The 13,290-nt window shown below is 48.2% G+C and overlaps 1 long non-coding RNA gene across 1 annotated transcript; it reads right to left on the minus strand.

Annotated features, from left to right (window-relative positions):
* Positions 1-1,007: 1,007 nt before the first annotated feature.
* Positions 1,008-7,978, minus strand: LOC140425789 (uncharacterized). Its single transcript, XR_011948008.1, has 3 exons — positions 7,723-7,978; positions 7,140-7,221; positions 1,008-1,395 (listed from the first exon to the last, which is right to left on the minus strand). It is a non-coding gene; the product is annotated as an uncharacterized lncRNA (long non-coding RNA).
* Positions 7,979-13,290: the final 5,312 nt, after the last annotated feature.

Consider the following 13,290-nt stretch of genomic DNA (forward strand, 5'->3'; position numbering starts at 1 on the left):
AACAGAGAATAAACAAGAACAAACAGTGCCCTTCCAGATTTCCCTGTTGTGGAGGAGCTGCACAACAGGTAACCTCCGCAAGGCCATTGACTATCTTGCCAGTGGTAAAGCCTCAGGAAATAATGGCATTCCACCTGAAATCATCAGAGTGGAAAACCAGCACTGCTGCAGCATCTCCAAGATCCCTTGTCTCTTTGCTGGAAGGATACATTTGTACCTCCAGACATGCGTGATGTACAAATAGTCACCTTGTACAAAAACAAAGGGAATCACAATGACCATAACAATTACCATGGCATCTCCTTGTTAAGTATCATGGAGAAGATCTTTGCTCCCACAGCTCTGACCAGATTGCAGACCCTGAGTCTCAGTGCAGCTTCAGAGCTGGCAAATCGGTAGCATAGTGGTTAGCACAATTTGGGGCAGCATGGCAGCATAGTGGTTAGCACAATTGCTTCACAGCTCCAGGGTCCCAGGTTTGATTCCTGGCTTGGGTCACTGTCTGTGCGGAGTCTGCACGTTCTCCCTGTGTCTGCGTGGGTTTCCTCTGGGTGCTCCGGTTTCCTCCCACAGTCCAAAGATGTGCGGGTTAGGTGGATTGGCCATGATAAATTGCCCTTATTGTCCAAAATTGCCCTTAGTGTTGGGTGGGGTTACTGGGTTGTGGGGATGGGGTGGTGCTCTTTCCAAAAGCCGGTGCAGACTCGATGGGCCGAATGGCCTCCTTCTGCACTGTAAATTCTATGATAAATCGACATTTGACATGATTTTCTCACTTTGTTGTTACAGAGGAAGTGCCACAAACATCACAGAGCATTCTTTCTCGACCTCATCAAGGCCTTCGAACCTATCAGCCGAGACAAACTCTTTAAACTGCTGTGGGAAACAGGCTACCAGCCTGGACTCCTGTGACCATTTCTTCTTTCCACGTGTGCGAAACACCGCTCACTTGATAATAATTTACACTTAGCCAAATTCTGAAGAAGTATTTTATTCAATCGATCTTGCAAGAACGGGTGCCGCTTGTCAACAGTAGCAGACACACAGAATTAACACAGCATTGATTTTTATATACAATCTCTGAGAAACACGCCCCACTCTCTGCCCCGATGGCAGTTTCCTTATCAGTGATTCCTTATTTGGACTTGTTATGCTCATTTTGGCTTCCCCCTTGCTTCGCCTAGCAGTGGTTTCTGTTAGCTCCTGGTACACCCTTGAACCGTCAATTAAAAATGATGCAGGATGAGGCCCCCCGTCTGCCCCTGCATCCTGTTATTGTAAATCCTGTTCATTCCCGAAGGTCAGTCACGTTCACAGTTACAACAACTTGGGCACTGCAGCTTACACAAAACTCCACTTGACATCTTATTTCCCATCAAGCACTATTGTTGACATCTTCTTTGTGAACCAGAGTTATTCATGTAAAAACAACATGTAAAAACAACATAAATTGCTCATTTCTCATAATTCCCCCTTTTTTCTTTTTACTCTTGTTGCTTTTAAAAAAATATATATTCATTAAAGTTTGTTAACACAATTTTTCTCCCTTACAAACAATAACCCCCCCCGTAACAAAAAAAACGAGAAATCGCGCAGAGCAAGATATATACATGGCAAAATGATATATTTACGCAGCTTTGTACACTGGACCTCTCCCGTACGTGCCAGTTTCCCCAACCCTTCATGTTATCTCTTGCTCATCCACCCTCCCAGGCAGTCCCCCCTTTCCCCCACCTCTCCCCCTCCCAGGATGTTCCCCCCCTCCCCCCCCCCCCCAGCAAGGTTGCTGCTGCTGCTGACCGACCTTCCTCTAACGCTCCGCGAGATAGTCTAGGAACGGTTGCCACCGCCTGTAGAACCCCTGCGCAGACCCTCTCAAGGCAAACTTAATCCTCTCCAACTTTATGAACCCAGCTATATCATTTATCCAGGCCTCCAGGCTGGGGGGCTTCGCCTCCTTCCACATTAGCAAGATCCTTCGCCGAGCTACTAGGGACGCAAAGGCCAGAATGCCGGTCTCTTTCGCCTCCTGCACTCCCGGTTCGTCCACTACTCCAAATATTGCTAGCCCCCAGCCTGGCTTGACCCGGACTTTCACCACCTGAGATATTGCTCCCGCCACTCCTCTCCAGAACCCCTCCAGTGCCGGGCATGACCAAAACATATGGACATGGTTCGCCGGGCTCCCTGCGCACCTTCCACATCTGTCCTCTACCCCAAAGAACCTACTCAACCTCGCCCCCATCAAGTGCGCTCTGTGAACCACCTTAAATTGTATCAGGCTGAGCCTGGCACACGAGGAGGAGGAATTAACCCTACCCACAGCCCTTCCTCGATCTTCTCCCCCAGCTCCTCCTCCCATTTACCCTTCAACTCTTCTACTAGCACTTCCCCCTCTTCTTTCATCTCTTGGTGTATTTCCGCCACCTTGCCCTCCCCGACCCATACCCCTGAAATCACCCTATCTTGAACTTCTTGTGCCGGGAGCAACGGGAATTCCCTCACCTGTCGCCTCACAAAAGCCCTCACCTGCATATATCTAAAGGCATTTACTCTTGTTGCTTTTTACAGTATGTCGCCCCTTCTAGCCTTCCACAAAATTGTCCAACATCCTCTCAATCTCTCTTTCTATGGGGTCGTCCTCTCCTTCGGTCTTCCCTCTTTCTAGTAGGCAAATTGTTTCCTGTCCTCCCTTACCCAGGGGTAATGGCATCTTCTTGGTCAAGGCTGTTTCGATGAGCCTCTGCACCAAGCCTCTTATTCACGGGATGATGCAACAGCCTATTGCCACCAATGCTCCTATTACTACGATAATGGAGGTGAGGATGGATACAATTAACCCTTTCCATTTCCCAAACATTCATCAAATGAGGTGGGTATGCTTCGTTTAGATCGTTTCCCTTTAACACGCCCCTTCTCCTTTTGTCTTTCATAGACTATACTGAACGGTATGGCTAGCTGAACTAATGCGCATGTCCCTTTCCATTGGGGGGGTAGAGTGGGTCTTAGGATCTTTCCTCTGCAACACCACCATACATCTGTACGTGGTATTTTTAGTGTTGAGTAATTGCCCTGGCTGGTCACGTTATTAGTCTCAATACAAGTCTTGAGTTCTCCCATATCTTTACTTAGTCCCGTATCAGAACGGCTTATACACGATTTACGATGCGTCACGGTAACCAAGAAGGAGGGAGGGTTGCTGATTGTTTCTGCTTAACAGGAGGAAACATCAGAGATAGGACAGTGCAGGTCTTGTTGCCCCAGGCGTTCTCATTTTGGTACAAGGCCATCATCATCCCATGCTCCCTCTATTTTCTTTCCACACCATTGGAAAGGGCTCCAGATGGGCCTGGGGTCTACCTGATGCACAAGCATAACAATTGTCTTTCTTCAGCGTCTGGGCCGAGTACCTCACCCACTCAATCTGCGCATTCTGTCCCTCATAGCCGGTTTCTATCTAAAAGGCTTTCTCTAAATCTTTTACTTCAATTATTTTAGAACAAAGAACAAAGAGCAAAGAAATGTACAGCCCGGGAACAGGCCCTTTGGCCCTCCAAGCCCGTGCCGACCATGCTGCCCGACTAAACTACAATCTTCTACACTTCCTGGGTCTGTATCCCTCTATTCCCATCCTATTCATGTATTTGTCAAGATGCCCCTTAAATGTCACTATCGTCCCTGCTTCCACCACCTCCTCCGGTAGCGCGTTCCAGGCACCCACTACCCTCTGCGTAAAAAACTTGCCTTGTACATCTACTCTAAACCTTGCCCCTCTCACCTTAAACCTATGCCCCCTAGTAATTGACTCCTCTACCCCGGGGAAAGCCTCTGACTATCCACTCTGTCTATGCCCCTCATAATTTTGTAGACCTCTATCAGGTCGCCCCTCAACCTCCTTCGTTCCAGTGAGAACAAACCGAGTTTATTCAACCGCTCCTCATAGCTAATGCCCTCCATACCAGGCAACATTCTGGTAAATCTCTTCTGCACCCTCTCTAAAGCCTCCACATCCTTCTGGTAGTGTGGCGACCAGAATTGAACACTATACTCCAAGTGTGGCCTAACGAAGGTTCTATACAGCTGCAACATGACTTGCCAATTCTTATACTCAATGCCCCGGCCAATGAAGGCAAGCATGCCGTATGCCTTCTTGACTACCTTCTCCACCTGTGTTGCCCCTTTCAGTGACCTGTGGACATGTACTCCTAGATCTCTTTGACTTTCAATACTCTTGAGGGTTCTACCATTCACTGTATATTCCCTACCTGCATTAGACATTCCAAAATGCATTACCTCACATTTGTCCGGATTAAACTCCATCTGCCATCTCTCCGCCCAAGTCTCCAAACAATCTAAATCCTGCTGTATCCTCTGACAGTCCTCATCGCTATCCGCAATTCCACCAACCTTTGTGTCGTCTGCAAACTTACTAATCAGACCAGTTACATTTTCCTCCAAATCATTTATATATACTACAAACAGCAAAGGTCCCAGCACTGATCCCTGTGGAACACCACTGGTCACAGCCCTCCAATTAGAAAAGCATCCTTCCATTGCTACTCTCTGCCTTCTATGACCTAGCCAGTTCTGTATCCAACTTTCCAGCTCACCCCTGATCCCGTGTGACTTCACCTTTTGTACTAGTCTACCATGAGGGACCTTGTCAAAGGCCTTACTGAAGTCCATATAGACAACATCCACTGCCCTACCCGCATCAATCATCTTAGTGACCTCCTCGAAAAACTCTATCAAGTTAGTGAGACACGACCTCCCCTTCACAAAACCATGCTGCCTCTCACTAATACATCCATTTGCTTCCAAATGGGAGTAGATCCTGTCTCTAAGAATTCTCTCCAGTAATTTCCCTACCACTGAAGTAAGGCTCACCGGCCTGTAGTTCCCTGGATTATCCTTGCTACCCTTCTTAAACAGAGGAACAACATTGGCTATTCTCCAGTCCTCCGGGACATCACCTGAAGACAGTGAGGATCCAAAGATTTCTGTCAAGGCCTCAGCAATTTCCTCTCCAGCCTCCTTCAGTATTCTGCGGTAGATCCCATCAGGCCCTGGGGACTTATCTACCTTAATATTTTTTAAGACACCCAACACCTCGTCTTTTTGGATCTCAATGTGACCCAGGCTATCTACACACCCTTCTCCAGATTCAACATCTACCAATTTCTTCTCTTTGGTGAATACTGATGCAAAGTATTCATTTAGTACCTCGCCCATTTCCTCTGGCTCCACACATAGATTCCCTTGCCTATCCTTCAGTGGGCCAACCCTTTCCCTGGCTACCCTCTTGCTTTTTATGTACGTGTAAAAAGCCTTGGGATTTTCCTTAACCCTATTTGCCAATGACTTTTCGTGACCCCTTCTAGCCCTCCTGACTCCTTGCTTAAGTTCCTTCCTACTTTCCTTATATTCCACACAGGCTTCGTCTGTTCCCAGCCTGTTAGCCCTGACAAATGCCTCCTTTTTCTTTTTGACGAGGCCTACAATATCTCTCGTTATCCAAGGTTCCCGAAAATTGCCGTATTTATCCTTCTTCCTCACAGGAACATGCCGGTCCTGAATTCCTTTCAACTGACACTTGAAAGCCTCCCACATGTCAGATGTTGATTTGCCCTCAAACATCCGCCCACAATCTAGGTTCTTCAATTCCCGCCTAATATTGTTATAATTAGCCTTCTCCCAATTTAGCACATTCATCCTAGGACCACTCTTATCCTTGTCCACCAGCACTTTAAAACTTACTCAATTGTGGTCACTGTTCCCGAAATGCTTCCCTACTGAAACATCTACCACCTGGCCGGGCTCATTCCCCAATAGCAGGTCCAGTACCGCCCCTTCCCTAGTTGGACTGTCCACATATTGTTTTAAGAAGCCCTCCTGGATGCTCCTTACAAACTCCGCCCCGTCTAAGCCCCTGGCACTAAGTGAGTCCCTGTCAATATTGGGGAAGTTGAAGTCTCCCATCACCACAACCCTGTTGGTTTTACTCTTTTCCAAAATCTGTCTACCTATCTGCTCCTCTATCTCCCGCTGGCTGTTGGGAGGCCTGTAGTAAACCCCCAACATTGTGACTGCACCCTTCTTATTCCTGATCTCTACCCATATAGCCTCACTGCCCTCTGAGGTGTCCTCCCACAGTACAGCTGTGATATTCTCCCTAACCAGTAGCGCAACTCCGCCACCCCTTTTACATCCCCCTCTATCCCGCCTGAAACATCTAAGTCCTGGAACGTTTAGCTGCCAATCCTGCCCTTCCCTCAACCAGGTCTCTGTAATGGCAACAACATCATAGTTCCAAGTACTAATCCAAGCGCTAAGTTCATCTGCCTTACCCGTAATACCTCTTGCATTAAAACATATGCACTTCAGGCCACCAGACCTGCTGTGTTCAGCAACTTCTCCGTCTGCTCTGCCTCAGAGCCCCACTGTCCCTATTCCCTAGTTCTCCCTCAATGCTCTCACCTTCTGACCTATTGCTCCCGTGCCCACCCCCCTGCCATATTAGTTCAAACCCTCCCGTGTGACACTAGCAAACCTCGCGGCCAGGATATTTATGCCTCCCCAGTTTAGATGCAACCCGTCCTTCTTATATAGGTCACACCTGCCCCGGAAGAGCTCCCAGTGGTCCAGATAACGGAAACCCTCCCTCCTACACCAGCTGTTTAGCCACATGTTTAGCTGCTCTATCTTCCTATTTCTAGCCTCACTGGCACGTGGCACAGGGAGTAATCCCGAGATTACAACCCTAGAGGTCCTGTCTTTTACCTTTCTGCCTAGCTCCCTGAACTCCTGCTGCAGGACCTCATGCACCTTCCTGCCTATGTCGTTAGTACCAATATGTACAACGACCTCTGCCTGTTTGCTCTCCCCCTTCAGGATGCCCTCTACCCGTTCGGAGACATCCTGGACCCTGGCACCAGGGAGGCAACATACCATCCTGGAGTCTCATTCACGTCCACAGAAGCGCCTATCTGTGCCCCTGACTATAGAGTCCCCTATTACTATTGCTCTTCTGCGCTTTGACCCTCCCTTCTGAACATCAGAGCCAGCCGTGGTGCCACTGCTCTGGCTGCTGCTGTTTTCCCCTGATAGGCTATCCCCCGACAGTATCCAAAGGGGTATACCTGTTAGAGAGGGGGACAACCACAGGGGATCCTTCCTCCATCTTGTCGTTCCCGGTTCCATTAGTGGGAGTTGCCCACTGGTCTATTGAAAAAGGGAAGCAGCATTTAGTCCCGCTATTTTTTACCCCGAACATTTCATTTCTTAGTGAACAACGCTGATTACCTGCCTTGGTCCAGGCCGTGTGTTTTACGGTGATGTATACGGGGTGACAAGTTCCAGCCTCGCATGTTGAGGGGGAATTTCCACTAATCTGGTGAATGGATACGACCGGTGGTGCCCCTCTGCGACTGAGCAAATGGCACAACCTTTTCAGCCAACCCCCCCTCTCGGTAATCACCCCCCCTTGGAATAATCAAGAGACTCCACCCTAAATTCCTTTCCATTCCCCGCTGACTCGCAGTCTATGAGGATGCATAGATCAGTCCGTATTACCTGAGGGTACCGACTTTCTGGGATTGTCAATGTAACCAGATGACCGTTTCCGTCCCCCCACATTATTAATATTAGTATACATTGTATCGTCCATTTTAGCTGTAGTTTCGTCATATTATTGATCAGTTCAGGATTCAGTGTCTTTTCAACCTTATCTTTAATGGTTCCTCAGTGGCCTCCACATGCCATTGTTCCTGTTCAGGTGGTGATTTCACGGGACCCTTCGTTCTGCTGTAATGAGTCCAACCTTTTTCCGCGGTTCGTATGGCAGTCTCTGTGGTTAACAAGACCAGGAACGGTCCATCCCAAGTGGGTTGAAGCTTGGTTTCCTTCCACGATTTCACCTGTACCCAATCTCCTGGTTTAAATTTGTGGACTGCGAATTCAAGGGGAGGTGTCTGCACTAGCAGTCCTTGTCTCCCGAGGAATGATAATGAGGAAGACAGTGCCAGTATGTATTTCTTCACATAGATATCTTTACATTCTGCAATGGGCAATTCTCCCATTTTTCCAAGGTATGGCAATCCGAACAACATTTCGTATGGGGACAACCCCAAATCTTTTCTTGGACCCGTTCGGATTCTTAGAAGGGCTATCGGTAAGCATTTTGTCCAGGGGAGCCTAGTTTCTAGTATTATTTTTGACAAATGATTTTTAAGGGTTTGATTCATCCTTTCCACCCGTCCCGATGAGGAGTGTGGAAGTCCCAATTTATCTCCAAACTTCTCATGGTTTCTTGTAAGACCTTAGAGGTAAAGTGACTTCCCCTGCCGAGTCTATATTTTCTACCAACCCATATTGGGGAATTATTTGCTCCAGAATGATTTTAGAGACTCCGCCTGCGGTGGCGGTGGTTGTCGGGTAAGCTTCTACCCAACCCGTAAGGTGGTCTACCAGGACTAACACGTACTTCAGCCTTCCCACGGGTGGTAGTTCAGTATTTGCAGCCTTCTCTGTAACAAACTGTCTCCCTCTCTCTCTGTATTGAAACAGTGACTCCAGGCATGTTGCAGCCTTCTCTGTAACAAACTGTCTCTCTCTCTCTCTCTGTATTGAAACAGTGACTCTCTCTCTGTATTGAAACAGTGACTTCAGGCATGTCTTCTCTGTAACAGACTGTCTCTCTCTCTCTGTCTCTCTCTGCCTCTCTGTCTCTCTCTCTCGCTGTATCTCTCTCTCTGTCTCTCTCTCTCTCTGTATCTCTCTCTCTGTCTCTCTCTCTCTCTGTCTCTCTCTCTCTGTCTCTCTCTCTCTGTATCTCTCTCTCTCTGCCTCTCTCTCTCTCTGCTCTCTCTCTCTGTCTCTGTATGTCTCTCTCTCTGCCTGTCTCTCTCTCTGTCTCTCTCTCCCTGTCTCTCTCTCTCTCTCTGTATCTCTCTCTCTCTGTCTCTCTCTCTCTCTGTCTCTCTGTATCTCTCTCTATCTGTCTCTCTCTCTCTCTCTGTTCTCTCTCTCTCTCTCTGTATCTCTCTCTATCTGTCTCTCTCTCTCTCTGTTCTCTCTCTCTCTGCTCTGTATCTCTCTCTCTCTGTCTCTCTCTCTCTGTCTCTCTCTCTGTATCGCTTCCCCCTGGCGGGTGTTTATTCTCCCACAGTCGCATACCTGCTCTTCTAATCATACCCCTTTCTTCCCCCGTGAATAGGATACTCATAATGGACATTAATTCGGTCCATGTGTATATATTAGGACCTAAGAACTGATCGAATTGTTCTGCCAGTCCTAAGGGGTCTTCCATTAACGTCTTCATCTCTTTTTTTTTTGAATGCTCTGACTACTCCTGAATTTAAAGGAGAATTTACAAATCCTACTTCTCCCTCTCCAATAGGGACTTCCCGAAGGGGGTTCATTTTTGTTATTTCTGGTTCCTAACCCTGCCCTTTCGCGGATCTTAATTGCATTTTATTCTCTCCTTCTTTTTCAGTGACTTTCTCTGATTTGCCTTTATTCATTTGTTGGTCATTCGGCGAGTCATCGCCGTTTGACTTATTCTTATAAGGGGGTGGCAAATTATCTAGGACGTCCCATTGTTTAAGAGGGGCGGTGGGAACGTCCTCGCCCTGTGGATTAATGGATATATTCGGGTGGCGTTCCTGCTGGGAAGCCAACAACGCGCGTAACTTACTTCTTTATCGGAACAGGCTCTTTTATCATTGACATATATATTCAAAATTTGGCACACCCAATCTTCGTCTGAACCGTATTTCGGCCAAAAGGTTTACGGATTGCTTCTTTTATCCATATGAAGCGACAAAATTTTATCATCGACTTCCAGTCGAGGAACACTTCAGCAGTCAAGGGCATTCAGCCTCTGATCTCTGGGTAAGCGTGCTCCAAGGTGGCCTTCAGGACCCGCGACAACGCAGAATCGCCGAGCAGAAACTTATAGCCAAGTTCCGCACACATGAGTGCGGCCTCAACCGGGACCTGGGATTCATGTCGCATTACATTCATCCCCCACCATCTGGCCTGCGAAATCCTACCAACTGTCCTGGCTTGGTACAATTCACACCTCTTTAACCTGGGGTTACCCCATCTCTGGATCTGTAAAGATTTAATCACCTGCTAATGCTCACATTCCAAGCATTGTTTGGCATCTTTGAATTTGTCTATACATGTATTTCTGGAACAGACCTCTTCATTCACCTGAGGAAGGAGCAGCGCTCCAAAAGCTAGTGACATCGAAACAAACCTGTTGGACTTTAACCTGGTGTTGTAAGACTTCATACTTATTTCTAAGTAAAGTGTCTAGTTATGACTGGTCCGTCAAAACAATCACAATTTTGAAAGTACTTATATCATCAATCCGCCCATACACTTATACGGATGTTTAGATATAAACTCCAGAGTCCTCATATCATCAATCCGCCCATACATTTATACGGATGTCTAGATACTTAAAAGTCATTTTTCTTACCTTGCTCCGTGCACAGAGTTGCCTGACTTTCACTTTCACGGCGTGCCTGCCACTATAATCCGTTATTTGCTTCTTCAGAATGACTACCCTAGGAACGTGTTCAGTTGACCGTGGGTAACTACTCAAGACGAAGTACGAGACCGTTTAAATAACGGGACGCGTCTTCTCGGTTCCTCTTGAGCCGCCCCCCTCGATCAATGAAGACTATCCCAGACAGAGCCCCCAATTGTGAGAAACACCGCTCACTTGATAATAATTTACACTTAGCCAAATTCTGAAGAAGTATTTTATTCAATCGATCTTGCAAGAACGGGTGCCGCTTGTCAACAACAAGAATTAACACAGCATTGATTTTCTGAGAAACACGCCCCACTCTCTGCCCCGATGGCAGTTTCCTTATCAGTGATTCCTTATTTGGACTTGTTATGTTCATTTTGGCTTCCCCCTTGCTTCGCCTAGCAGTGGTTTCTGTTAGCTCCTGGTACACCCTTGAACCGTCAATTAAAAATGATGTAGGATGAGGCCCCCCGTCTGCCCTGCATCCTGTTATTGTAAATCCTGTTCATTCCCGAAGGTCAGTCACGTTCACAGTTACAACAACTTGGGCACTGCAGCTTACACAAAACTCCACTTGACATCTTATTTCCCATCAAGCACTATTGTTGACATCTTCTTTGTGAACCAGAGTTATTCATGTAAAAACAACATGTAAAAACAACATAAATTGCTCATTTCTCATGCACGAGAACATTCGAAGTTCCCTCAGTTATAACTGAGCATCATCGGAGTCCAAGATCAACAGGGCTGCGCCCAAATGTCAATTCTCTTTGGCATATTTTTCTCCATGCGATTATACAACTCAAATTATGGTATCTACCTGCATGCCAGAGCTAACAGCAAGCTGTTCAATTTGGCAAGACTGCGCACAAGCCCAAAATGTATAATGCCAGCGAATTGCTGTTTGCAGGTGAGGTCGCACTTGCACCTCATGTTGAAATTCACTTGTCACAGCTTGCAGATCAGTTCTCCTCGGGCTGCAAAGTGGTTAGACTGACAATCAGCATCAGGAAGACCAAAGTTATGAGGATGTAGAGATTGGGGGGGGGGATTCTCCGATATTGAGGCCAAGTGTTCGCGCCGGCGTGAACGCCGTCGCGTTTCACGACAGCACAAACAGGGCCCGGACACGACCTATTCTGGCCCCCCAGGGGGCCAGCATGGTGCTGGAGTGGTTCACGCCGCTCCAGCGTCCTTACGCGGCGCCAAATGGGCGCCGCGCCAACCCGCGCATGAGCGGGGAACGTCTTACACATGCTGGCCCCTCACCAACATGGAGCCGGTGTTCTAGAGCCACGCGCGGAAGGAGGTAGACCCGGGTGAGAGAGGCCGGCCCGGCGATCGGTGAGCCCCGATCGCGGGCCAGACCCATCGGAGGCCACCCCGGTGAAGGAGCCTCCCCCCGCCCCACAGGTCGCCCTCCTCCCAGCGTTCCCGCAGAGTTCCCGCCGGCATCGACCAGGGGTGGACGGCGCCGGCGGGAACCTTTCGTGTCGTAGCGGCCGCTCGGCCCATCCGGCCGGAGAATCGCCGCTCGCCGGTTCTCCGAGCGGCCCGGTGCGAATCGCGCGCCGCTGGTTTCCGGGGGGTGGGAGAATCGCTTGAGGGGGTTGGGGCAGTGTGGCGCGACTCGCGCGGCGCCCCGGCGATTCTCCCACCCGTGGGGGGGGGGGGGGGGGGGGAATAGCGCCCTTCACCTTCCATCAACACTGACAATCTCACTCTGGAGACTGTTGGTAGCTTTACACATATTGGATCAACAATTACCAGTAACCTGTCCCTTGATGCTGAAATCAGCACCAGGGCTGCTAAGGCCACAGCTGTCACGTCAAAGTTGAGAGATCGAGCATGGAACAATCGCAAAATAGCCAAAAATACAACGCTCTGTGTGTATCAGGCTTGAGATAGAGTCATACAGCATAGAAAAGGCCATTCGGTCCATCACGTCTGCGGCAGTCAAAACAACCACCTAACTATTCTGATCCCATTTTCCAGCACTTGGCCCATAGCTCTGTATGCCCTGGGATCGCAAGTACACACCTAAATATTTCTCAAATGTTATGAGGGTCTCTGCCTTTCAGGCAGTGAGTTCCAAATTCCCACCATACTCTGGGTGAAAAGGTTTCTCCTGAAATTCCCTCGAAAACCTCTGCCCCTTACCTTAAATCCATGACCCCTGATCATTGATCCCTCCGCCAAGGGAAAACCTAGAAAATAGAAGCAGGAGGAAGCCGTTCGGTCCTTCGGGCCTGCTCCGCCATTCATTATGATCATGGCTGATCATCAAGTTCAATACCCTGCTTCCGCTTTCCTCCCATATCGCTTGACCCAGATGTGGCTTCACCAATGCCCTATACAATTGCAGTAAAACATCTCTAATCCTTTACTCAAATCCTCTCACTATGAAGGCCAACAATACATTTGCCCTCTTTACAGCCTGCTGTATCTGTGCGCTTACTTCAGTGACTGATGCACGAGGACACCAAGGTCTTGCTGAGTATCCACCTCTCTCAATTTACACCCATTCAAATATTAATCTGCCTTCCTATTAAGTGGATTACCTCACATTTATCCACAATATATTGCACTGCCATGCATGTGCCCACAAACTCAACCTGTCCAAATCCCGCTGAAGGATCTCTGTATCCTACTCACAGCTCACCCTCCCACCCAACTTTGAATATCTGCAAATCTGGAGGTAATACATTTAGTTCCTTCATCCAAATCATTAATATATAATGTGAACA

This window comes from Scyliorhinus torazame, chromosome 6 (genome assembly GCF_047496885.1).
Source record: "Scyliorhinus torazame isolate Kashiwa2021f chromosome 6, sScyTor2.1, whole genome shotgun sequence".
Lineage (NCBI taxonomy): Eukaryota > Metazoa > Chordata > Chondrichthyes > Carcharhiniformes > Scyliorhinidae > Scyliorhinus > Scyliorhinus torazame.